General features: G+C 38.6%; 1 protein-coding gene across 1 annotated transcript in view; it reads right to left on the bottom strand.

Moving 5' to 3' along the window:
* Window positions 1-21,295, bottom strand: part of LOC100374822 (uncharacterized) — a 46,327-nt gene extending 25,032 nt beyond the window's left edge. The window contains exon 1 of the mRNA XM_085500831.1: window positions 21,016-21,295. The gene's annotated coding sequence lies outside the window, so the exon portion shown is untranslated. The remainder of the gene's footprint in view (window positions 1-21,015) is intronic.
* Window positions 21,296-26,819: the final 5,524 nt, after the last annotated feature.

Genomic DNA, 26,819 nt, shown 5'->3' with positions numbered 1-26,819 from the left:
ACCATTCCTATATCGAATAATAACAGTTCACGACAACAGAATAATACATGCCACTATTTTTGTACCATTCCTATATCGAATAATAACAGATCCCGACAACAGAATAATACATGCCACTATTTTTGTACCATTCCTATATCGAATAATAACAGATCCCGACAACAGAATATTACATGCCACTATTTTTGTACCAATCCTATATCGAATAATAACAGATCCCAACAACAGAATATTACATGCCACTATTTTTGTACCATTCCTATATCGAATAATAAGAGATCCCGACAACAGAATAATACATGCCAATATTTTTGTACCATTCCTATATCGAATAATAACAGTTCACGACAACAGAATAATACATGCCACTATTTTTGTACCATTCCTATATCGAATAATAACAGATCCCGACAACAGAATAATACATGCCACTATTTTTGTACCATTCCTATATCGAATAATAACAGTTCACGACAACAGAATAATACATGCCACTATTTTTGTACCATTCCTATATCGAATAATAACAGATCCCAACAACAGAATAATACATGCCACTATTTTGGTACCATCCCTATAGTGAAGTGTAGCAGTTCCCGACAACTAAATTATATGTGCCACTATTTTGGTACCATCCCTATAGGGAAGTATAGCAGTTCCCGACAACTAAATTATATGAGCTACTATTTTGGTACCATCCCTATAGTAAAGTATAGCAGTTCCCGACAACTAAATTATATGTGCTACTATTTTGGTACCATCCCTATAGTAAAGTATAGCAGTTCCCGACAACTAAATTATATGTGCCACTATTTTGGTACCATCCCTATAGTAAAGTATAGCAGTTTCTGCCAACTAAATTATATGTGCCACTATTTTGGTACCATCCCTATAGTGAAGTATAGCAGTACCCGACAACTAAATTATATGTGCTACTATTTTGGTATCATCCCTATAGTGAAGTATAGCAGTTCCCGCCAACTAAATTATATGTGCCACTATTTTGGTATCATCCCTATAGTGAAGTATAGCAGTTCCCGACAACTAAATTATATGTGCTACTATTTTGGTACCATCCCTATAGTGAAGTATAGCAGTTCCCGACAACTAAATTACATGTGCCACTATTTTGGTACCATCCCTATAGTAAAGTATAGCAGTTTCTGCCAACTAAATTATATGTGCCACTATTTTGGTACCATTCCTGTAGTGAAGTATAGCAGTTCCCGACAACTAAATTATATGTGCTACTATTTTGGTACCATCCCTATAGTAAAGTATAGCAGTTTCTGCCAACTAAATTATATGTGCCACTATTTTGGTACCATCCCTATAGTGAAGTATAGCAGTTTCTGCCAACTAAATTATATGTGCCACTATTTTGGTACCATTCCTGTAGTGAAGTATAGCAGTTCCCGACAACTAAATTATATGTGCTACTATTTTGGTACCATCCCTATAGTGAAGTATAGCAGTTCCCGCCAACTATATTATATGTGATACTATTTTGGTACCATTCCTATAGTGAAGTATAGCAGTTCCCGATAACTAAATTATATGTGCCACTATTTTGGTACCATCCCTATAGTGAAGTATAGCAGTTCCTGACAACTAAATTATATATTGCTACTATTTTGGTACCATCCCTATAGTGAAGTATAGCAGTTCCCGACAACTAAATTATACGTGCCACTATTTTGGTACCATCCCTATAGTGAAGTGTAGCAGTTCCCGACAACTAAATTATATGTGCTACTATTTTGGTACCATCCCTATAGGGAAGTATAGCAGTTCCCGCCAACTATATTATATGTGATAATATTTTGGTACCATCCCTATAGTGAAGTATAGCAGTTCCCGACAACTAAATTATATGTGCTACTATTTTGGTACCATCCCTATAGTGAAGTATAGCAGTTCCCGCCAACTATATTATATGTGATACTATTTTGGTACCGTTCCTATAGTGAAGTATAGCAGTTCCCGACAACTAAATTATATGTGCTACTATTTTGGTACCATCCCCATAGTGAAGTATAGCAGTTCCCGACAACTAAATTATATGTGCCACTATTTTGGTACCATCCCTATAGTAAAGTATAGCAGTTCTCGACAACTAAATTAAATGTGCTACTATTTTGGTACTATCCCTATAGTGAAGTGTAGCAGTTCCCGCCAACTAAATTATATGTGCTACTATTTTGGTACCATTTCTGTAGGGAAGTATAACAGTTCCCGACAACTAAATTATATGTGCTACTATTTTGGTACCATCCCTATAGTAAAGTATAGCAGTTCCCGACAACTAAATTATACGTGCCACTATTTTGGTACCATCCCTATAGTGAAGTATAGCAGTTCCCGACAACTAAATTATATGTGCTACTATTTTGGTACCATCCCTATAGTGAAGTATAGCAGTTCCCGACAACTAAATTATACGTGCCACTATTTTGGTACCATCCCTATAGTGAAGTATAGCAGTTCCCGACAACTAAATTATACGTGCCACTATTTTGGTACCATCCCTATAGTGAAGTATAGCAGTTCCTGACAACTAAATTATATATTGCTACTATTTTGGTACCATCCCTATAGGGAAGTATAGCAGTTCCCGACAACAAAATTTTATGTGCTACTATTTTGGTACCATCCCTATAGTGAAGTATAGCAGTTCCCGCCAACTATATTATATGTGATACTATTTTGGTACCATTCCTATAGTGAAGTATAGCAGTTCCCGATAACTAAATTATATGTGCCACTATTTTGGTACCATCCCTATAGTGAAGTATAGCAGTTCCTGACAACTAAATTATATGTGCTACTATTTTGGTACCATCCCTATAGTGAAGTATAGCAGTTCCCGCCAACTAAATTATATGTGCTACTATTTTGGTACCATCCCTATAGTGAAGTATAGCAGTTCCCGACAACTAAATTATACGTGCCACTATTTTGGTACCATCCCTATAGTGAAGTGTAGCAGTTCCCGACAACTAAATTATATGTGCTACTATTTTGGTACCATCCCTATAGGGAAGTATAGCAGTTCCCGCCAACTATATTATATGTGATACTATTTTGGTACCGTTCCTATAGTGAAGTATAGCAGTTCTCGACAACTAAATTATATGTGCTACTATTTTGGTACCATCCCCATAGTGAAGTATAGCAGTTCCCGACAACTAAATTATATGTGCTACTATTTTGGTACCATCCCTATAGTAAAGTATAGCAGTTCCCAACAACTAAATTATATGTGCTACTATTTTGGTACCATCCCTATAGTGAAGTGTAGCAGTTCCCGCCAACTAAATTATACGTGCCATTATTTTGGTACCATCCCTATAGTGAAGTATAGCAGTTCCTGACAACTAAATTATATATTGCTACTATTTTGGTACCATCCCTATAATAAAGTATAGCAGTTCCCGCCAACTAAATTATACGTGCCATTATTTTGGTACCATCCCTATAGTGAAGTATAGCAGTTCCCGACAACTAAATTATATGTGCTACTATTTTGGTACCATCCCTATAGGGAAGTATAGCAGTTCCCGACAACTAAATTATATGTGCTACTATTTTGGTACCATCCCTATAGTGAAGTGTAGCAGTTCCCGCCAACTAAATTATATGTGCTACTATTTTGGTACCATTTCTGTAGGGAAGTATAACAGTTCCCGACAACTAAATTATATGTGCTACTATTTTGGTACCATCCCTATAGTAAAGTATAGCAGTTCCCGACAACTAAATTATACGTGCCACTATTTTGGTACCATCCCTACAGTGAAGTATAGCAGTTCCCGCCAACTATATTATATGTGCTACTATTTTGGTACCATTCCTATAGTGAAGTATAGCAGTTCCCGACAACTAAATTATATGTGCCACTATTTTGGTACCATCCCTATAGGGAAGTATAGCAGTTCCCGCCAACTTTATTATATGTGCTACTATTTTGGTACCATCCCTATAGTAAAGTATAGCAGTTCCCGACAACTAAATTATACGTGCCACTATTTTGGTACCATCCCTACAGTGAAGTATAGCAGTTCCCGCCAACTATATTATATGTGCTACTATTTTGGTACCATTCCTATAGTGAAGTATAGCAGTTCCCGACAACTAAATTATATGTGCCACTATTTTGGTACCATCCCTATAGGGAAGTATAGCAGTTCCCGCCAACTTTATTATATGTGCTACTATTTTGGTACCATCCCTATAGTGAAGTATAACAGTTCCCGCCAACTAAATTATATGTGCCACTATTTTGGTACCATCCCTACAGTGAAGTATAGCAGTTCCCGCCAACTATATTATATGTGCTACTATTTTGGTACCATTCCTATAGTGAAGTATAGCAGTTCCCGACAACTAAATTATATGTGCCACTATTTTGGTACCATCCCTATAGGGAAGTATAGCAGTTCCCGCCAACTTTATTATATGTGCTACTATTTTGGTACCATCCCTATAGTGAAGTATAACAGTTCCCGCCAACTAAATTATATGTGCCACTATGTTGGTACCATCCCTATAGTATAGTATAACAGTTCCCGACAACTAAATTATATGTGTGCTACTATTTTGGTACCATCCCTATTGTGAAGTGTAGCAGTTCCCGCCAATTAAATCATATGTGCTACTATTTTGGTACTATTCCTATAGTGAAGTATAATTTGTGTGCAATTTTACTGTTAAAGATTTTTTGTCATTAAATCCTTTTTCTAAGAAACATTTAATTTGGAACACACCTTCAGTTTATTTTATTTTCAGGCTAAACCTTGATACTTTTACAATCCACCAATTTCCAAACAAGCTGCAAATATTTTGGTTACTAGTGGCGGTCTTTATTGTCGATATAGTTATTGTCCGCTTGCTCGTTAGTAGTATTCAATAGGCTTTACTGCCACCTCCTAGGCCGCTCATTATTGACACGGTACCAAAATAGTGGCAAATACCAAAATAGTGGCTTAACACCCGTATTGAACTGTTCTGAATTGTTCGTTCTTAGGCTAGTTCATTTACCAAGCATGGACACCGAGTTTACCCAAAAACGGCCGTATGGGCGCATGCGGAACACCGTATCTTCGACTTCCAGGAAAGTGATCTATCAGTTGAGCGCGCCTCGAAACAAGGCGCCCAGTCAGCTTGGACGTACCAAATTATAAAACAAAATTCCTCTTCCTCTTTTTGTCGCTATGAAGACATCCTTTCCACGCAAAACTGCGTCGATTGCCTGTACCCGATGAGGCTTGAGGGCACCAACACGGAAAACTTTCGCAATTTTATCATCACAAATATCACGATTCATGGGCGCCGCCATTTTGTTTAAAATGAAACGCCAAAGAGGGATTTGTATCACGCAAACTGATTGGACAATGATTAGCCGCAACTGACTACTGGGGGCGCTGTTAGAATACGCATATTTGATGGTCGTTCTGCCAAGGTCTGTTTAGAGGCTTGGCCGAATAATCTTAGACCTTGGCTAGCAAAGATGTGGAAACCCCGGAGTGGAACACTTGCAAAAGAGGAAACACATCAGGCCACGCGTGCGTTATAGTTCCATAGGACAGATCGGACCAAAAGCTGCCTTTCTTATTGTTTGGCACACAGTCCCTCTATCATAGATAGAGGGACTGTGGTTGGCAGCTTACGCGTCATGCTACTCATTTATCACCAGAACAGACCAGTTGTGGTAATTTTGCGTCAACGCGGAATATTCTACAAACTCGCTCTAAAAGATTTAGCACATAAAACAAGAAAATTGCCACGAATGGGTCAGTCTAGTTGGCGTCCTCACTACACCAATACAGCACTTCCTGTGATGACACAACGCTGCCACAGGCGAATTGTCGGAAAATGTGTTATGTCTTTGACGGCATAGATAAGAAGAACAGATGCCTAACCATATGCAGTCTCTACGACTTAAGTATTATGCAACATCCTGCCACCCTACAATTTCTGTTTGCACAAATATTGACATGTAACAGTATATAGATGCTTAAATCAGTTGCTACTTTGTGCTTTAACTAGGCACACCTCGTCTTAGTCTTCCCTACTCCACGACCCGAACCTATTCCTACACGAATTTCAATATTCGAATGTTCTTGAGCGACCCAGCTTTGGTCATTTCACGTAGTTACTCGTATCAATGGGAGGGGGTAAAAGGAGGATACTATAGTACGGTACAAATACAAAAACAGCCACTCAACGGAATACACGGCGCTTTCCTAATTTAATATGCACGCACGCGCACGCGCAAAACGTGAACTTACAAAAACTCATGGACCAATAAGATTAGGTCTTACACTATCACTGGAGTTTACAGCCTAACCCTCCCACTTAAACTCAATTTGTGTAGTACACCTTCATCGTAAACCAACAAGAATACAGGATAATATATTAAATTTAAACTTCCTAATATATCTAAGCTTAAAGTCCAACTGACTTTGTCAACATTAAAATACAATGCATAATATAACATCAATATGGTTTAAATTACAGGACTAAATAAACAATTATATTTTTTAGAGAAATTATCGGAGGGTACAATATGATTATCATCACTGCACAAAGCAGCTTTGCATAGAACTCATTTCATATTCGAATATGTTCGAGTCCCTGTCGGTTAACAAAGTTATGTTTAAGCATATACCCTCCAGTAGAAAATAAAAACATCAGACCACGCAACAATCACTGAAACATGATATAAATTGGCAAAAACTTGACTAGTGAATATTTAATTTCGTATACCTAGACAGGAACTTCGCAAGGCACAGACTACTACGTAATGGTCGCACTATTTTATTCATGACGTGGCAATTTCTGTGCTCATGAATATTCAATAATTAGTGGATCAATACATTCTAAAAGGGGCGTTATATATTAGCAATCCTCAGGAGGTCAATACAAAAAAGGGACCTGTAGAGCAGCAATGATCCTCGTGTTGTTGTTGTTGCATATGACTGTCAACTGTATTCGTACTTCGACGATTCGTCGGCATGGACTGGTTTTCGTCTTTCATGTCTTTTGTAGGAGTGTCCAGTCCGTGATTCCAGCTTGCAATATTTGAGTTCCCAGCGCACTGTCTTGTCCACTGTACCACGAGTGTCTTATTTTGGTGTAGACAAGTCGCATTTGATTAATTTCCACAATTATAAGTTGTTAAATTGAGAGAATAATGTCTCAACAAATATTTAATACTTATTGTCGCATACGACTTATTTACCACTTCCGTGTCATTGAGTGTCTGGGTGGAATATTCTAGATTTTTTTAGAAACTGGCTGAATAGGTAATAGAACACTGTAGGAGGCAATAGAAGGTAATAGAACATTCTAGAAATTTATAGTAAATTCCAGACTCATTATGTATGCTGATGTAATGGTCTATTTATAGACAGTGTGGGTATATATAGAGGAGTTGTTCAGCACTGTGATCAGATCGGAGATCTTGTTGAATTGTATTGGAGTTTAAGTATCTAGTTATTGAAGTAGTGGAGTTTTACCGCGTTATTGTACTTGATGCCAATACCAGTATCAGTTGAAACCTCATCTCTTGGCTCTGTGTTCGTATTTTATCATCGCCGCCAGGGAAGTCTTTCTGTTACTGTTGCCATTTTGGTATTTAAACCATCACATCTGTACTATACCAATTACGGTAATATTACGTTGCGTGTGACATCTGGGGGTTCGTCCGAGAACAGTGAAGACATATAGAAGACAACATGGCCAGCGAGATGAAAGATATGTCGAAACAAGAGTTGATGGAATGGGCGGATGAACTGGGAATGACTGGAGAAGACAAAAGGAAATTTATTTTGGAGCAATTGAGTTCTCAGCGGGCTGACAGACAAGCGGCGAGGGAAGAGAGAAAGGCAAAAATGGAAATAGAAGCAGAGGTGAGGTGAGGAAAATGGAGATTGAGGAAAGAAAGGAAAAGTTATGGCTGGAAGCGGAAGCAGAACAGCGAGAAAAGGAAAGGGAAGCAGAGGTAAGGAAAATGGAGATTGAGGAAAAAAAGAAAAGTTATGGCTGGAAGCGGAAGCAGGCAAAAGAGAGAAATTGCGAATGGAAGCAGAACAGCGAGAAAAGGAAAGAGAATTTGAGTTGAGGAAATTAGAGCTGCAAGCAGCAATGCAGGGTTCCAACAGGCTGATTTTGGCGGTCAACGAAATGTGGTCAGTGATGCACAGTCACCAAAGTTGCCTGCATTTGTTGATGGTAAGGACGAACTTGATAGTTATTTATTGAGGTTTGAGAGGTTTGCAACGAATGTGAGTTGGCATAGAGATGGATGGGCCACAAAATTGAGTGCGCTGTTGACTGGTAGAGCACTGGAAGTATATTCCAGGATGTCCGACACTGATGCAGTTGACTATGATTGTGTGAAGGTGGCGCTGTTGACAAGATATGATTTCACAGAGGATGGTACAGGAAGCGATTCCGTGAAATTAAACCTGAAAGTTCGGAGAGTCCTGACCAGTTAATTGTGCAGCTTAAGAATTATTTTGCTAAATGGGTTGAGTTGTCAGGCACTGCAGCAACATATGATGGTGTTACCGACTTGATGGTGAAGGAGCAGTTTATTGGTACCTGTACAAGAGATCTTGCAGTTTATCTTAAAGAAAGAGCACCCAAAGATTTAGATGAGTTGGCAGTAATAGCAAAGCAGTACCTAGTGGCACATGGTCGACAGTTATCCACAAAGGACCAGGTGAGGCGTAACGACAATAAGACTGCCATTAGAAATACTGATGTGGGACAGGGTAGTAGTATCCGGTGTTATATATGTCAGGGTGTTGGTCATCGAGCAGCACAATGTCCATCCCGCGTTACTGATGTCAACCATGACAAAGGTGAACAGTGCCTTCAGTGTGGTGCCATAGGACATGTGGCTAAGTTCTGCCATAGTGGACAACACATGGGTCAAGAAAGAAAGAGTGTCAAACCCAGCACTACTACTGGTACAGCTGCAGTGGTTAAAGAGGAGTCTAATATCAGTGCTAGCTGTGCTGTTAAAATTAACAGTAAAGTGCCTAAAATGACTGAGAAGGACCATTTGTTGTTGGCATCGGGGGAGCAGTTAAAGGTTGTGAATGGTGCATGTATGGATCGAAGTGGTGTTGTGGAGGACAGGACTTTGCCTGTGGGTCAAGGGAAGGTTGGTGACACAGCTGTGACCATGTTGAGAGACACTGGGTGTAATGGCATTATAGTCAAGAAGAGCTTGGTACCAGATGACTAATATACAAAAAAGATGGGTCATATATTGATGGTTGATTGTACTGTAAGAAGGGTTCCAGTCGCCATGGTGGAAATTGATACACCATATTTGAGAGGCACGGTTGAAGCATTATGTGTGCAGGACCCAATCTATGATTTAATTGTTGGGAATGTGCCCGGAGAAAGACCACCAGATGACCCAAATCCAGTGTGGAATGTGAGTGGAGCAGTAACAACCAGAGCGCAAGCGAAGGAATCTGGTAAGGTGAAGCCGCTCAAAGTCTCTGATGTAAAGACTGGAGCACATGTAACAAATTAATCGAGATGCAGCAAGCAGACACATTGTTGAAGAAATATTATAATAAGAGAGAACCAGAAGTGAGAGGGCACCATTCAACCGAGTTCCAGGTATATGGAGGCTTGCTATATCGTGTGTATTGGGATCGTTCAGTTCCAGGAGGCAAGGCGGTACGTCAAGTGGTTGTGCCAAAACTGTTGAGGACTCGTGTTATGGAGATTGCCCATGATTCAATATTTGGTGGACACATGGGGATAAAGAAGACAGAAGACCGGATTGTGACTAGCTTTTATTGGCCTGGGCTACATCAAGATGTTACCAGTTTCTGTAGGTTGTGTGATGTGTGCCAGAAGACTGTTTCAAAGGGATCAGTTGTGAAGGCCCCATTAGGTAAGATGCCTTAATTGATATGCCATTCAAGCGTGTGGCTATAGATTTGGTTGGACCAATTACGCCAGCCAGTGATGGGGGTCATCGATACATCTTAACTATGGTGGACTATACTACACGGTATCCAGAGGTGGTTCCACTTAAAAATATAGATACAGAGACTGTAGCCGAGGCGTTGATTGACTTTTATAGCCGATTGGGGGTTCCAGAAGAAGTACTAAGTGACATGGGGACTCAGTTTGTGTCAGAATGCATGCAAGAAGTATCAAGATTGCTCAGCATTAAGAGACTGACGTCTATGCCCTATCACCCCATTTGTAATGGACTGGTGGAAAAGTTTAATGGTACTTTGAAGAAGATGTTAAAGTGGTTGTGCCATGAACAACCAAGGCAATGGCATCGGTATATTAGTGCTTTACTCTTCGCATATAGAGAGGTACCACAGGAGTCAACTGGTTTTTCCCCATTTGAGCTGTTATATGGTTGAACGGTTAGAGGCCCAATGAAGATCCTTAAAGAGTTATGGACCAAAGAAAGCGATACTCCTGAGATAGTTAATAGTTACCAGTATGTGTTTGAGTTGAGAGATCGGCTAGAACAGACTTTAGGGATTGCTTGAGAGGAATTACAGAAGTCACAGAACCGATACAAGTGTTACTATGATCGTAAAATGAAGAAACGAGTGCTTAAGGAAGGAGATAAGGTGTTAATTTTGCTGCCAACTGACAACAACAAGCTGTTGATGCACTGGAGGGGTCCTTATGTGGTGGAGCAGGTAATAGGTGAAAACAATTATCGAGTGAGGGTAGGTGACAAAGTAAAGACGTATCATGTAAATATGTTAAAGTTGTGTGTTGAGCGGGAGACGTCACCTCAACCAGATGGAAGTGAGGCAAGTTACTCACCAAATACGGCCATAGACCTGATGAATGCTGTGCACGCAGCTACAGCGGGGTGCAATGAGTCAGATGAAGAGAATGCTGTAGACGAAGATGATCTTCTAGAGTTAGGAACTTGTAAACACAAGGAGTCAGGTAAAGATGTTCAAATTGGTACAGACCTGACGGAACACCAGAGAAAGAAACTGGTGGGTTTAGTCAATACCTAGAATAAGGTGTTTACTGACTTGCTAGGAAAGACGAAGATAATCAGTCATAAGATTGACCTGACAAATGATACACCAATACGATCTAAGCCATACTCACTACCATATGCAATATGGGAGAATCTTGGGCAAGATACTGAAGACATGCTAAAAATGGGAGTAATCAGGAAGTCCACATCACCCTATGCGTCACCGGTGGTGATTGTAAAGAAGAAGGATGGATCGAATCGCATATGTGTAGACTATAGGAAATTAAATAAGGTCACTGTAACCGACCCTGAGTCAATGGTAACGGCAGGGGACATATTTCAGAGGCTACATAATAGTAAGTAAGGGTTATTGGCAGATACCAGTGGCTGAAGAAGATATACCAAAGACAGCATTTGTCACCCCCGATGGAACTTATGAATTTTTAAAGATGCCATTTGGAATGAAAAATTCGGGAGCTACTCTGGTGCGGGGAATCAGGAAATTATTGTCAGGTATGGAGGGGGTTGAAGCTATATAGATGACCTGATAGTTTATTCAAGCTGCTGGGATGAGCATGTTCAAGTATTATCTGAGTTGTTACGAAGACTAAAGGCAGTGGACATAACAGCTAGACCATCCAAGTGTGTTCTGGGTGCAACATCAGTAGAATTCCTGGGTCATGAAATTGGACACAATTGGGTGAGTCCAAGTCACGACAACATGGAGAAAATTCAAGAAGCGCAAAGACCAGAGACCAAGAAAGGTGTCTGATCATTCTTTGGGCTGGTCAATTACTACAGAGACCACATCCCCTTATTCGCAACTATTTCTGCACCCTTGAGTGACCTACTAAGGAAAGGACAACCTAAAAAAGTTGTATGTGGAGAGGCCCAGGAGAAAACATATAACACTTTGCGGGAATACTTATTGGGCAAACCAATTTTGAAGTTGCCAGACCCACAGAAACCATTTGTGTTGCGGACGGACACGTCTCAGGTAGGAATTGGAGCAGTACTTATGCAGAATCATGGTGAGAAGCTTCATCCAGTTGCTTATGCAAGTAAGAAGTTATCCGATGCAGAAAAGAAATATTCAACTGTAGAAAGGGAATGTTTAGCCATTGTATGGGGCGTGAATAAATTTCGCCTATATTTAGCCGGTGTGGAGTTCATTTTGCAGACGGATCATAAACCATTGTCTTACCTGGATAAAGCCAAGTTTGCAAATGACCGAGTGATGAGATGGGCGATGACTCTGCAAGGATATGATTACCATGTTGAGGATATTCCTGGACGGGACAATGTGGTAGCGGACTACCTGAGTAGATTGTTGGACTGAGGAACTTTTGAACAGTATAGTAGAATGTTATTCGTTTATGACTATATTTCATATTTTATTATATTCTACTGCATGTGATTTTCGAATTTATGTACTCAGAGCTTTATTCAGTTCGATTTTATATATATATTGTTGTTTTATTTGAAATTGTTATCGTATTCATATTATTGACGTCGTTGCTAGTCATGTAATATTATATGTTATAATATTCTTGAGAGGGGAGGCATGTCGCATACGACTTATTTACCACTTCCGTGTCACTGAGAATGTTCTAGAACCGTACTGTGTCTGGGTGGAATATTCTAGACTGTAGGAGGCAATAGAAGGTAATGGAACATTCTAGAAATTTATAGTAAATTCCAGACTCATTATGTATGCTGATGTAATGGTCTATTTATAGACAGTGTGGGTATATATAGGGGAGTTGTTCAGCACTGAGATCAGATCGGAGATCTCGTTGAATTGTATTGGAGTTTAAGTATCTAGTTATTGGAGTAGTGGAGTTTTACCGTGTTATTGTACTTGATGTTTGCAGAGTATAATAATACCAGTACCTGTTGAAACCTCATCTGTTGGCTCCGTGTTCGTATTTTATCATCGCCGCCAGGAAAGTCTTTCTATTACTATTGCCATTTTGGTATTTGAACCATCACAACTGTACTATACCAATTACGGTAATATAACGTTGTGTGTGACACTTATTTTGGTGTAAACAACTCGCGTTTGATTAATTCCCACAATTACAAGTTGTTAAATTAAGAGAATAAATGTAACAGTCTCCACAAATATTTGAGGCTTATTTTGGTGTAGACAAGTCGTGTTTAATTAATTTCCACCATTAACAAGTGGTTAATTTGTGACAATAAATATGTGGACAAATATTTAAGACTTATTTTAGTATAGAAAAGTCGCGTTTAATTAACTTCCACCATTGTTAAATTTTGAAAATAAATGTCTTAACAAATATTTAATACTTATTTTGGTGTAAACAACTCACGTTTGATTAATTCCCACAATTACAAGTTGTTAAATGTACAGAATACATATGTGGACAAATATTGACCATATATTTGTGAGTAAATACCTGTCGTTTAATTAATTTACATCTCTACAAGGTTGTTAAATTGAGAGAATAAATGTGTCGACAATTATTTGATACTTATTTTGGGTTTAAGAACTTGTGTTTGGTCAACTTCCACCATTGAAAGTTGTTAAATAATGAAATAAATATACTGGTATCTTTGGATATTTGATTTAATTGTGATACTTTCTAACAATATGTTAACTGCTGACTTCGAATCCTCGATCAGCAATTCCGTCTGTTGCCTGAATTGTTTTCGTAATATAAGGAACGCCATCGACACTTTAACAAAAGTTACATTGACCTGGGTCTTGTTTATCTGGAAACAAATTGCGCGTCGTCCAGTTTAAGACGTATGTTATTTAATTATTTATTCATTCAGATTTGCATGGTGGAGTTTCCTGACGTTTATTATTTTTTGAGACGTTCTTTGTTTACTTGTTATGATTTGCGGGATTTCAGTTTATTTGATTTACGATTTTTCGGTAGTTCTGAGCGGGAATCGAACTCACTGCCTTTTCAAGCTAATTTTGTTTTATCTCGATGGCACGCTTGTCTACCGCGCCACGACGTTGGTCGTTCAATGATTTTCATTTTGCTAACTACTTCAATGTTCCGATGAGTTGAACGTTGAACAATTGCTGGTTTACGATTGCTTCGGTTCGGTAAGTGTTTATCTAGTGGAATTCGAACCCATGGCGTTTGTATTGTGCGTTTTTTTTTTATTTCCCGTGTTGGCTATGCCGTAATATGCAACCACTTTCCGGTTTATTGTGATTTTGTGTCTTCCTCACCCGTCACGACATGACCTAGTTTCAACGGCCATTTCAGTTTGACCCTTGGCATGACCGCACTGACTATATGATCGTTCTGTTCAACTGTTAAGGTAGGGGGACTGTCATGATTTATATTTCAGTCAGTTTGACAGTGGTTGCCATGACATATACTGATAAAGGTTAATGACAAGACCAGATGGCGAGCTGGTCGAAATCAACCAAAAACATCTTATGACTCTGCAGTTTTTAAGATACAATACAGTAGCTGTAATCCTAAACCAATTTTGTTTGCGATTCTAACTAAGGTGGTATCTTTGTGGAATGTTAGTGCAAGACTATTACCCCATAAATATTAGTTAGTGTTGACAATATATAGTAGTGTTTTTTTCTAGATAGTTTGACGAGTAATTAATTGATTATGATGTGTAAAACTTTCATGTGATTGATTGTTTGTTTGAAGGCAAGGCCTTGGAGTCCCTTATATTGATTGTAATTGGTTAAGGAGTGACAAGAAATAAAGAGTGATTTAATGCTGTCTCGGGTGAAAACCAGGGACTTGGCAGAGAATCGTTTGGGAACATGAACGAAGCTTGTGTGTGTTTTTGTCAGCCTAGCGTGGAAACGACCGAATCCCGGTTACCTAAGTAAAAGGTTTTTAACCATCAAATATACCTATCACACGTGGTGGATAACCCTTGGGCATTGTGTTCAACACAAAAATCATCCTGTGAAGAAAAGTGAAATGACGAAGAGGTGTCTTTCTTGTGAACCGAACTAACAGCTCCATGGCAGAGATGACTCAGAAACCGCGCTTGACGACTAACACCGTTAACAGTATGGCACCGATGAACGACGCTGAGGAGATGAAGACTTCTGAGCCCCTTACGAAGGATGAGTATCGTATAGGACTGTATAATTAAGAATTGTGCGACATTAAAGACAAGAAGATGAAAGAACGACCCGGACTAACGCGACGACAAGAGAAGAGACGCTTATAGACTTTGATTAGAACTTTAGCTATCTGTGTATTGCTTAGAGAACTGCTCGCTGGACACTGTAACTGACACTGTGTAACTCAAGGACGTTGAACTCTTTTCCAGAACCCTAACCCTATTGCTCAGTAATGTAATGTATTGCTTGCTTTTCTATCTTTTTTCTTACCGTTTTGTTTTTGTGGTATTGAATTGTATGTATGCCCAGAGACACAGAGATGAATAGTAAGAATAGCAGATATTTTGGTATCTTTAAGATTATTAAGGGGAGGCTGAGGAACGGTAGAAAAGAGTATCTTATTAAATGGGTGGGGTACCCGAAAGATCAAAATTCTTGGGAATGTTATGAGAATTTAAACGAACAGGCGAGATTATTTTTAGAAGACCATCCGATACCCCTTATGGGGTCGACAAAAGCGAATAAGAGGAGGCGGGAAAAGTTGATTAATGGTTTAGAAGTATATTAAAAAGAGATTAGTGTGTGACAAGACGAGTGTTATTTAGGCCCTGGGACGCACATCATTCATTACTAACGATAATACTTAACGAATTCATTCATACGAGATCATTTCTCAAAGAGCGTGGAAAGAATCCATGATAAAGCCTAAGTTTAAATTACATGGAGGTGTGATGCCCGCACTGTAGCCGCGTACGGGTTTGGTGTTGGGGGTCACACTTTCATGAAGACGCCGGGCGGTGACGCCATGGACAATTTGATGAGAACATAGGAAACGCTTTAGGTGGGTACTTAATTCTACCATTCGACCACGCAAATTGAGAATTGACCACAGATTTTTCATTTATCATATGTCATACCCCTTTCTTTTCATTTCATTACTAATTTATAGTGCGTCTCCCGAAAAATTGATGTCAAGATGAGAATAGCGTTGATATTTATTAGTGTATTACTGGTCGTACGATGGAAACCGTCTGTGCAGATGAGAGATTATGTTCTGCGCCCCAATTATGGAGTATTGTTTGAACGGGTAGCAAACATCGATAACAGCTTAACGTACTGGCATCATACACTCGCAATACCTTATTTAGATATTCCTATGATGAGTGTGAATGGGTCATTATGTTCGAACGATACAGTTCACCTCATTCCGAAGTTTTGTGAGGAATACGGGGAAACTTTGAAGTTAGTCGAACAACAGAATAAGTTCTATATGTATCATATTTCGAGAGATGAGCGAGCGATTCGTGTGTTATTTCCAAAGATAGAGAAAAAGAATTTGGGAAATGAACGACAGAAAAGGGGATTATTAGACTTTGTAGGGAAGGTATCGAAATCTTTATTCGGAATGGCCACGTCGAACGACGTAAATATTTTGAGACGACATGTAGCGGCATTGGAAAGTTCCACCGAGGTTATGACAGATCAAATTGTTGCATACGAAGATGATTTAAATTCATATGTTTTCACAACGAATAAAAGAATAGAGAATGCTCTGAATGGGATTAAGGAAAATCATGAGGCCATTTATTCGATCGTATCTGATTTATCGCAATGGAGAGAGCGCTTGAACAGAATGGAACTGAATCAAGAGGCGTTAGAAAAAGAATTAAATTATGAACGGCGATCCACACATTTAATGTTTCGATATGCTATTCAACGGCTGCAAGCGTTACAGTTACTTGAAAGGGAGACACAACGTAGGGTGAGTTCGATTGACGTGTTATTACAAGAAAGGTTACCTTTGCAGTTGGTAGGACCGAGAGTGTTAGGGGATGCTTTAAGGGCAGTGCGAAAGAAACTACGAAAGAAATATCCTAATTTTGATATAGCATACACGAATTTGAATTATTATTACCATAATGCGAGAGTGACATTTCGGCGTACAGATAACAATGTGTACATAAAAGTTGGAATCCCCATTACAATAAAAAACGACATATTCGAAGTGTATAAAGTGATAGTCATGCCTATGCCCCTCCCTTATGATTTAGGTGATAAACCTCAGCATTTCGACAATAATACAGCAAAGAACGGGCGCACAAAGGTAACGTCAGTTGCAGAGTATTTTGGGGTTAATCAAGATGAAACTTACTACATTGAAATGAGTACAGACCAAATTTCGTCTTGTACTGGTCTGACAGTAAAAGATTGTCCCTCTGTAATTACCATGATAAATATGCGTAAGTCGTCGTGTACGAAGGCCTTGTTCTATGATAATAAAGAGGAAATTCATAACACATGTAAAATAGATTTAATACTTAATCCAGTATACGACCCTAAGATTCTCGAAATCGGACAGGGGAATATTTTGGTGAATAGCAATGATACAAAATGGTTAATAGCATGCGAGGATAAAAACCCGGAGCCTATTGAAGGTTGTACAATGTGTATAATTAAATTGCCATGTGGATGCGCTGTACATTCAGACAATTACTATATATCGCCATTGTTAACTAGTTGCACAGAAGACGAGGCCCCCACGTTTCTGCATCCGGTAAATTTGCCATTTTTAATACCCTTTTATGACCCAGATGATTTGATAGAAATTACGGGAGAATCGATGTATGAAAACCTGTGGCGAGTACAACTCCCTAACATCACCATTAACAGAGGGAATTTCGAGGAAATTGTACGTTCTGACGCACGTTTGGTGGTAGATTTAAACAGAACGGCAGATTTATTAAAGAAAAACAAACCAATTTATTATTCTATGGCGGACAAGTTGTTTAGCGACACAATTGATGAAACCCCTGCCTTACCGTTTTTGGAAGTCAAAACTATTACTATAATTGAAACCATTCTGGCTATTATATGCACAGGGTCACTGATTTTGTCAGTATATACAATTTGTAAGGTGAGAACTTTGAGCATATTGATTGCAACCCTTCCCAGAGCCCGGGCTAAAACGTAATATTTGCCAGTAGACGAGTTAATTACGGACCATCCCTTGCGAGATTTGAAGAGTTCCATGATCCAACTTTGAAATGAAACTTTAATTCTGATTTTAATGTGTTCAGGATTCTTATTGATATTGGCGGTTATTCGATTGTGCAAGTGTTATCGTAATCGCTCTATAATGTATCGTGCACCTAAATTGCCCCGTACTAAGTTAATTTTAGAGATATCCAATGACAAGCTGTATGTCTTGGTAAATGTTATGACCCTGTACGTGTCTCCGAGTCATTTGGCCTTTGCAAAGCGACCCGTGATCGAGAATTTAACAGTTGAACGTGGTATAATTTCGTCTGTGTTGAATATCGAATGGGGTGATTTAAAATTTTTATACAAATTTCATGGTGTAGAACGTGTAATTCCTTTGCCCAAAGCCGTTAAGATACCAAAGTGGAAAGATAGTAAGTGCATGGCTGTGGAAGGGGTAGGGAATCATTATAGATTATTGGTAGGTCTATCTGAAGTATATACTGAGATCCCCAGGGATATTACTAGTATGCAGTAGATAGGGAACCCAATACTGAATAATTGGGATAGCAAGTGAAGTGCTGGCACCTCTCCTTGATATAGTAGGATATTCGAAAATATAACCAATGTATTTAACCTCATAATCTTTTTATTTAAATATATATAACTATTGTATTTTAGAATCATAACAGTAGTGTTTAAATTTATACCTTTTTATTTGAAATTATAATTACCATATGTAATCATTGTATTTACTCATTTGAAACTATGTATTTTGTTATATTAGAGTGTATTTTACTTGCATAACAATTGTTGATGTATTTGACGTGTGAAATATAAATGTGATGACATCCTTGGTATTGGAACCGTATGTTCGGAGAACATGCAGAATGTAAAACAGGGGGTTGTGTCATGATTTATATTTCAGTCAGTTTGACAGTGGTTGCCATGACATATACTGATAAAGGTTAATGACAAGACCAGATGGCGAGCTGGTCGAAATCAACCAAAAACATCTTATGACTCTGCAGTTTTTAAGATACAATACAGTAGCTGTAATCCTAAACCAATTTTGTTTGCGATTCTAACTAAGGTGGTATCTTTGTGGAATGTTAGTGCAAGACTATTACCCCATAAATATTAGTTAGTGTTGACAATATATAGTAGTGTTTTTTTCTAGATAGTTTGACGAGTAATTAATTGATTATGATGTGTAAAACTTTCATGTGATTGGTTGTTTGTTTGAAGGCAAGGCCTTGGAGTCCCTTATACTGATTGTAATTGGTTAAGGAGTGACAAGAAATAAAGAGTGATTTAATGCTGTCTCGGGTGAAAACCAGGGACTTGGCAGAGAATCGTTTGGGAACATGAACGAAGCTTGTGTGTGTTTTTGTCAGCCTAGCGTGGAAACGACCGAATCCCGGTTACCTAAGTGAAAGGTTTTTAACCATCAAATATACCTATCACAGGACTATTATTTGCATACTTGTTTTCATCTTCTAATTGTGACTAAATGACTACAAATAGACCCGGGAAAGTATATATTTTTAGAATCGCCAGACTTCAAGCTTTTCACAAGTGTATTTTGCATGCCCGTATCTGCATTCCACGACGCGTTACTCAATCAAAGGTGAAAAATTACTTTTTCTGTAAAAAAAATAATTATGCATTTATGCTGGCGATAAGAAGTATTTTTTTCACTTTTCCTAGTTGTTCAATAGTCTGGTAAATTGAATGTGTCTGGTCAGTTTTATTCAAGCAACGCGTTTTAAAAAATAGTGTGCTGAATTTCAATTACTGTTTTAGTCACATTGCCCCCAACTCAAACCACAACTCGTTGGTAAATAATCGATGAAATAGTTTGTCTGGACACATTCAAGTTCCTCTCATTGTCACCTTAAAGCTGTGAAAATTTGGTGTTAATCCGACGACAATAAGTATACGTTATTTTTTGTTAAAGACCTTGTATTTTGAAAAACATAAACTCCTAGAAAACGTCCATGAAGTAACAGCAAAGATTTTCAAACTTGTTTATCGGCACAATCAATTTGTTTTCCCATCAAGGTCTGTTTTACCATGTGTAGGGGCATCCAAATGTGTAAGGCTATTGGAAACCCAAAAAATAAAGGAATGAGATAGCTATAATTGGATAAATTCGGCATATGAAAACACCAAAATCAATGATTTTTTTCAGTGGCTGTGTGACCTTGTGTCTGACACATTCATATGCAAATGACTAATCTGTGAAACAAACAAGGGCGTCATTGTGTGTCAGATAACTACTGATAACACATCCTAGCATTGCTTTGTCTTGAGTTTATCTTTGAAACTTATAGGCACACAGATTAAACCTGTGTTGTTGATTTTGGAAAACACTACTGAGGCTGCCTTGCTTCCCTTCAGAAAATATACATTTTAACCAACTTACATGACATTCTATGTTATGTTGACTTTATCATATGAAAGTGTATAGTGCATTTCATCAATTAATAAATAAATGTGAAAATCGTAATTTTCAACACAAATAATAGTCTCGCTATTTATTACCGTTATTATCATTATATTGTCACGTGATTTCTTCCACCTTATGTCTTAAGTATCTTTGTTGTAATTTGTATATACCAATTCGTATATACCGAGGAAACGACCCCGATTGAAGGTCATGTATTTTGTGACGTCACCAATTCGTGTGTATATAGGTGCGGCTTTTAGAACTGTGCCAATTGTGGAGACTAAAATTAAAGACAAAGGGCGAATTCAAAAAGTAATAACATCAGACTAGGCATTTATCATCAAAACAGGAAATACACCGGTAACAATTTTACAACTGGACACAAACTTCAAATCGGTCAAGAGGGTTATGCAATGCTTGACCTGACAAAGTCTCTAATATTGCATAAATGTAAATGCTTACACAGGCTGACAACAAATAAAACATGGTATTACGTACCCTGTGTAACTAAGACTTCTTCAAAGAAACTTCAACACTTGTAATCGTCGGGAAAATTGCGGAATTCGACACGAAAGCTAAAAACGTACACTGCAAGTAAAGCGCCGGGTAGACCAGGAGTAGAGCATATAGAGCATGGTTTATAGTTTCATGGGTAGACAAAACGGAATGTGTTTATGCAAAAGTTGCTCGTATATCATGTCCCGGGATCATGTCTTGTCATTTCCTTTGAAGTTTGCCGGCAGTTTCGTATCCCTCTACTGGAGGGTCTATGGTAGACTAGCACAGTTGGGGCGATTAATTTGTTATTCAAGTTGTATAATCCCACTCACGCGATTCTCGCACAGAACGTTCGACAGAAAGAATCGATACGGCAGGAACAAGGCGGGCGTTGTTCTTGCACCACAGTCTCACTACTTCCGAGAAAGTGGCCTAATGAAGCTAGTTGTGTTGAACGTGTTGAACGTAGCAGGATTCGAAACTGCGTTACACGTTGGGACTTTAGGTATTCCAGAAAAAAATATGTAGCCAGGTTATAGGCATAACTTACGCTGTAACGCTGTGTTCAAGACTTTAAATAAGTTTAAAGGGCGACAGTCGTCGCGCCGCGTTCTGTTCGATATGGGACTCATGGCGACATATACAACGCGTGTAAAATACATTGTTTATTTACATGAAATTCGAACACGCGCTTCGCGACGACCACCGTGCTTTAACCAAGGACGTGTAGGACAGTTTGTCTTTTTACTACCATAGTTTAACAGATGATACAGCTTTAATCCAGAGGGTTCAGCTCCGTAGCCAGCACTTTTGAATAGGGGGTTCGAAACAACAATAATATATTTGATGTGAAACGTGTGAATTTTATAATATTCAAAAAAGTGTTCTTGAGCTCTGTTACAGATATTTTTATACTCTCAGTTTTAAATTCAATTGGTTTACTCTGTGTTACGTTGGTAAGTTATTTCACATAACATCTTTGAACTATTTTATCATTTTAGAGAAGGGCTCCTGAGCCATTCCCCACCCACAGACAAACACCCACCCACACCCATGATCCACCACGCAAAATGTTGCACACAAAAAAGACAAGACTGTACGTATCTTAGCATTATTTTCTAATAAGCATTTTAAGGTAGAATGCTATCCACGATGTTTTTCGCTCTTCGCAGATGTTAGCGCACATAAAAGTTAGATTATTTTGGTGTAAGCAACTCTCGTTTGATTAATTCGGAGCAGGATTCGAACCCACTGCCTTTTCAAGCTAATTTTGTTTTATCTCGATGGCACGCTTGTCTACCACGCCACGACGTTGGTCGTTGATTGGTGTTCATTTTGCTAACTACTTCAATGTTCCGATGAGTTGAACGGGAAACCCAAAACAATTGTTGGTTTACGATTGCTTCGGTTCGTTGAGTGTTTATCTAGTAGAATTCGAACCCATGGAGTTTGTATTGCGCGGTTTTTTATTTCCCATGTTGGCTACGCCGTAATATGCAACCACTTTCCCGGTTTATTGTGATTTTGTGTCTTCCTCTGACTATATGATCGTTCTGTTCCGGGTGTTAAGCTAGGATTTATTATCGTTATTATCATTATATTGTCACGTGATTTGTTCCACCTCATGTTTTAAGTATATTTATTGTAATTTGTATATACCAATTCGTAATAATAATAATAATCATCTTTATTGTTATCGTATCTTCTATGGCACTTTGATTGAAGAATACAATAAAGGTATAGCAATGAAAAAAAAATTAAATGAGATTAAAAGAGTATAAAACAAAGGTATTAATAAAATATAATAAATTAAAGTAAATGTTTTTATTCAGTTTGAGGCAGCTGGTAGTACTTTTTCAGGTTGTTCTCCCTGATTTTGAAACAATCACCTATGTACTTAGCAATTTGAGGAGCTAATTTGTTACTACCATTGTTTAGTATTGCAACTATTTTTTCTTTGTCAGGAAGGTTTGGAGGTAGCATCACATTTTTGAGAAGCTAATTTCTTTCTTTTTTATAGAGACCGCATTTAAGAAGGAAATGCTCTTCATTTTCTATTTCGTTTAATTGACAAAACTGACATTTTCTTTTTGAAATGTCAATGTTTTTATGTCTTCCAGTTTATATTCCTAACACATGAGCACTAATTCTTAGTTTGGTCATGGATGAGCTGTGGAAGGGATTTTGCACAGTTTCTAAATATTTTTCAAAAGTGAATTTTGTTTTTAGATGTCTGTATGTGCGGAGTTTATTCTGATGTTTTGTTCCCTTATTATCATCATACATTGAATCTAAACAGTCTGTTTGAAAGTTGGCTGCAAGCTTTTCAGAGACTGATTTAGGCAGCTTTTCATCCTTGTAATGGTTTTCTTCCCAAATGTGACTCATGTTTAAATGAGTCAACAGATCCTTTATACCAGATGTCCAATCATAGATGTTTAAATTATCCAAATAAATGCCAAGTCTATAGGCTTCTGAAAGAAGTGTGTTGTTCTTGTTTGTTTTATTTTACACCAATATTTAATTTTTTGTTTTATACTAGTAATAGCTAATGGATATCTTCCTAGTTCTAGTAGACAAGCAAAATCGGTAGCTTTGCAGTTTACTCTTAAAAGAGATTTACAGAATTTTACATGCAATTTTTCGTATATACCGAGAAAACGACCCCGATTGAAGGGCATGTATTTGTGACGTCACCAATTCGTGTGTATATAGGTGCGGCTTCTAGAACTGTGCCAATTGTGGGACTAAAATTAAAGACAAAAGGCGAATTCAAAAAGTAACAACATCAGACTAGGCATTTATCATCAAAACAGGAAATACACCGGTAACAATTTTACAACTGGACACAAACTTCAAATCGGTCAAGAGGGTTATACAATGCTTGACCTGACAAAGTCTCTAATATTGCATAAATGTAAATGCTTACACAGGCTGACAACAAATAAAACATGGTATTACGTACCCTGTGTAACTAAGACTTCTTCAAAGAAACTTCAACACTTGTAATCGTCGGGAAAATTGCGGAATTCGACACAAAAGCATCGTCCGCCTGCACGGTGTTGTTTCGTTCGGATAACATTCACCTTGAAAATTCAAGATGACACAAAAGCTAAAAACGTACACTGCAAGTAAAGCGCCGGGTAGACCAGGGGTAGACTATGGAACTATAAATCATGGTTTATGGTTTATATGGTCTCTAGTTCCATGGGTAGACAAAACGGAATGTGTTTATGCAAAAGTAGTTCGTATATCATGTCCTGTCATTTCCTTTGATGTTTGCCGGCAGTTTCGTATCCCTCTACCGGAGGGTCTATGGTAGACTGGCACAATCGGGCGATTAATTTATTTTTTCAGTTTAAATAAAATAAAAATCGCGAAATTCCCTGTAACTGCGAAATCACGCCGACTCGGGGTGATTTCGCACTAACACCTCCATTTTTTATTTTATTTAAGGCCAGACCTTTTTTATTCCTTGTTTCTTGAGTTTTTATAAGTCAATTTAGGAGGGCGGAAAAAAATAAAATTAATTCGTTTTTCCCCATTAGATTTATGTGATTCTCAAAGAATTGTAAGTGAGATCATTGATCGGAGAAAAATGAAATAAAATGTTATTCCATGCATAACCTGGTTGGCAATGTCGCCAATTGTGGCACAAATTTCAGCATTAATGAAGGATTTCTCGGTTTTTGACGACAGAGGCGTGACACCACAAACCACGCCGCCGCCATGTTCGCCTAGTAGTTTCAAGCAGCACGCAGAGAGGTCAATACCCGAGATTCACTGTAACCAACGCGCATAAAGTATAGATCTGCGCAAGACTCCGTTACTTTGATCATGATACTCCCATGGAAATGCAACTTGGATTTGTTAGGCGGCGGGCGGAAAAAAATGAAGACCACTTGGTTATTTTAATCAGTTTAAACGCCCTAAATCTGAAAGAAATGTTTGGTCAATTAAATTAAAACATGCAAGATTCACGCTAGGAAGTAGTCCTTTCAAAGTTTTCAAGACATTAGATTATAGGATAAATTAGATCCCTGTGCGGATTTCGGGCAGATACATGTTCGTAGAAATAGAAGTCTGCGGTGGAGATTGGACGCCGACCTGCAGCGTCAATGGGATCTTCCCTATTTTATTTTGCAAAATACAGAAACTCACGAACCAATGTGATTAGGTCTTACGTTGCCTGATAAGTTGGCGTAGTGGCGCCCTGACTGTTGGCTGGTTACCGCCTCAAGTGTCATGGCATACCAAGCCACAATAGGCCGGTAACTAGTAACGAATCCGGCATTCTGATTGGTCCGTCACTTTCTTGTTGATTGTTCTATTTCGGAATCCCTTGGTTACCTGACGCCAGCGCTTACGCTCGTGGCCGTTCTGGGATTTTCTTTTACTTTCGAAAGTTGGGCGAATAAAAAACTGTTCCTTTTGTTATCAATTTGCACAAAAACAGCGAGGAATGTCAGAAACATCCCAAATATGTAAGTCTAAGCAGGCAGAATGTATGAGCATGGCTTTATTAGAGACATTAAGATGCGCATACGAGAACGGAACGAGACCGGATACGTCACTGCTTTGTGCATGACCTCCGCGAGAACCAATGACGTCATCGGTTGCCTGGTCGTACGGCATTCGTTTTGAACGTAATGAAGGAGACTGTCTCGTAGTTGATTTCCGAGAGCTTTTCTCGCTGTCAATTTTGATTAATTTTCACTGACATTGATAACACGTTTTATATTAGATTGTTTTTTGTATATTTATGATAAAATAAGAAATATTGGATGCATTTTAGCTGATATTTATACCCACTGAAAACGCATGACATTGATTTGCTGAAAGAGGATTCGGCAAACAGGCCTGGGGCCTCAGCAGAGTGGATGGAAATAGTGGTAGCTATGTCAAATGTCTGGGAACTAACTACTAATTCAGATTCCGGACGTGAAATGACTTAACAAATTTTATTGGATAGTTATAATATTATGGTTGCCCAGTGACAGACGGATTGACGTGGTTTTGTTTCAGTTACGGTCCCGTCGTGGGCGCTTGTACTTAATCATTTTCTGACACTCGAGAACGTAACGCAAACGAAATTAGAACAACACGTTACGTTCCCGTTACGTACGCAAATCTTAAACTCTCTACTGTAGTGTTACAGACACGTTTACGCAGAACGGAACTTGGAATGTTTTCAAATTACGTCACTCAGTCGCGTTCCTTCCAGCCGGAAAACCGGCCCAAATGGAACAATGTGGCCATTTCACGGAACGGCAGCTACGCATCCATGTGCGTTACTTATCATGTATCATCACATTTCACTGTTGTTACATTACGCCTGCTACGATTGGTTGAAACTCGGTCACATGACATTGAATAAAAATGGATATTACATGGTATATTGCCCACCAAGTGAGTATATCACATGGACGACGTCACTGAAACTACTTCGCAACGATACTGTGCATAACAAATTCGTTCGCTGCACTGGTGCTTCCCCGGCCGTTGTTGCTTTGGGGGTTGCTTTCAAGGTTTCGAAGCAACTTTAGCCATCCGAAATAGACAGCGAACGTGCCAGAATGGATATTAAGTAAGATACTCTGTTTCGATGTTTAGGGTATTCTTTATATGAAGCAAAAATGTACGCCAAAGCCGCCACTGAAACGTCGCAGCCGGGATCGCTGCTAACAAAAAACGCTCTAAGCTGCGTGACTTGTGAATAGAAGGTGTAGTACGTTCGTGAGAAAGTAATTTCTAACATTTCTACGGCACTCTGACATTTGTATCTGGCGAGTGGTTAAATAACT

The sequence above is a fragment of the Saccoglossus kowalevskii genome, chromosome 6 (genome assembly GCF_978046115.1).
Source record: "Saccoglossus kowalevskii chromosome 6, keSacKowa6.1, whole genome shotgun sequence".
NCBI classification, from domain to species: domain Eukaryota; kingdom Metazoa; phylum Hemichordata; class Enteropneusta; family Harrimaniidae; genus Saccoglossus; species Saccoglossus kowalevskii.
Note: the sequence above shows the minus strand (reverse complement) of the source record. Positions and strands in the feature narration are given on the sequence as shown.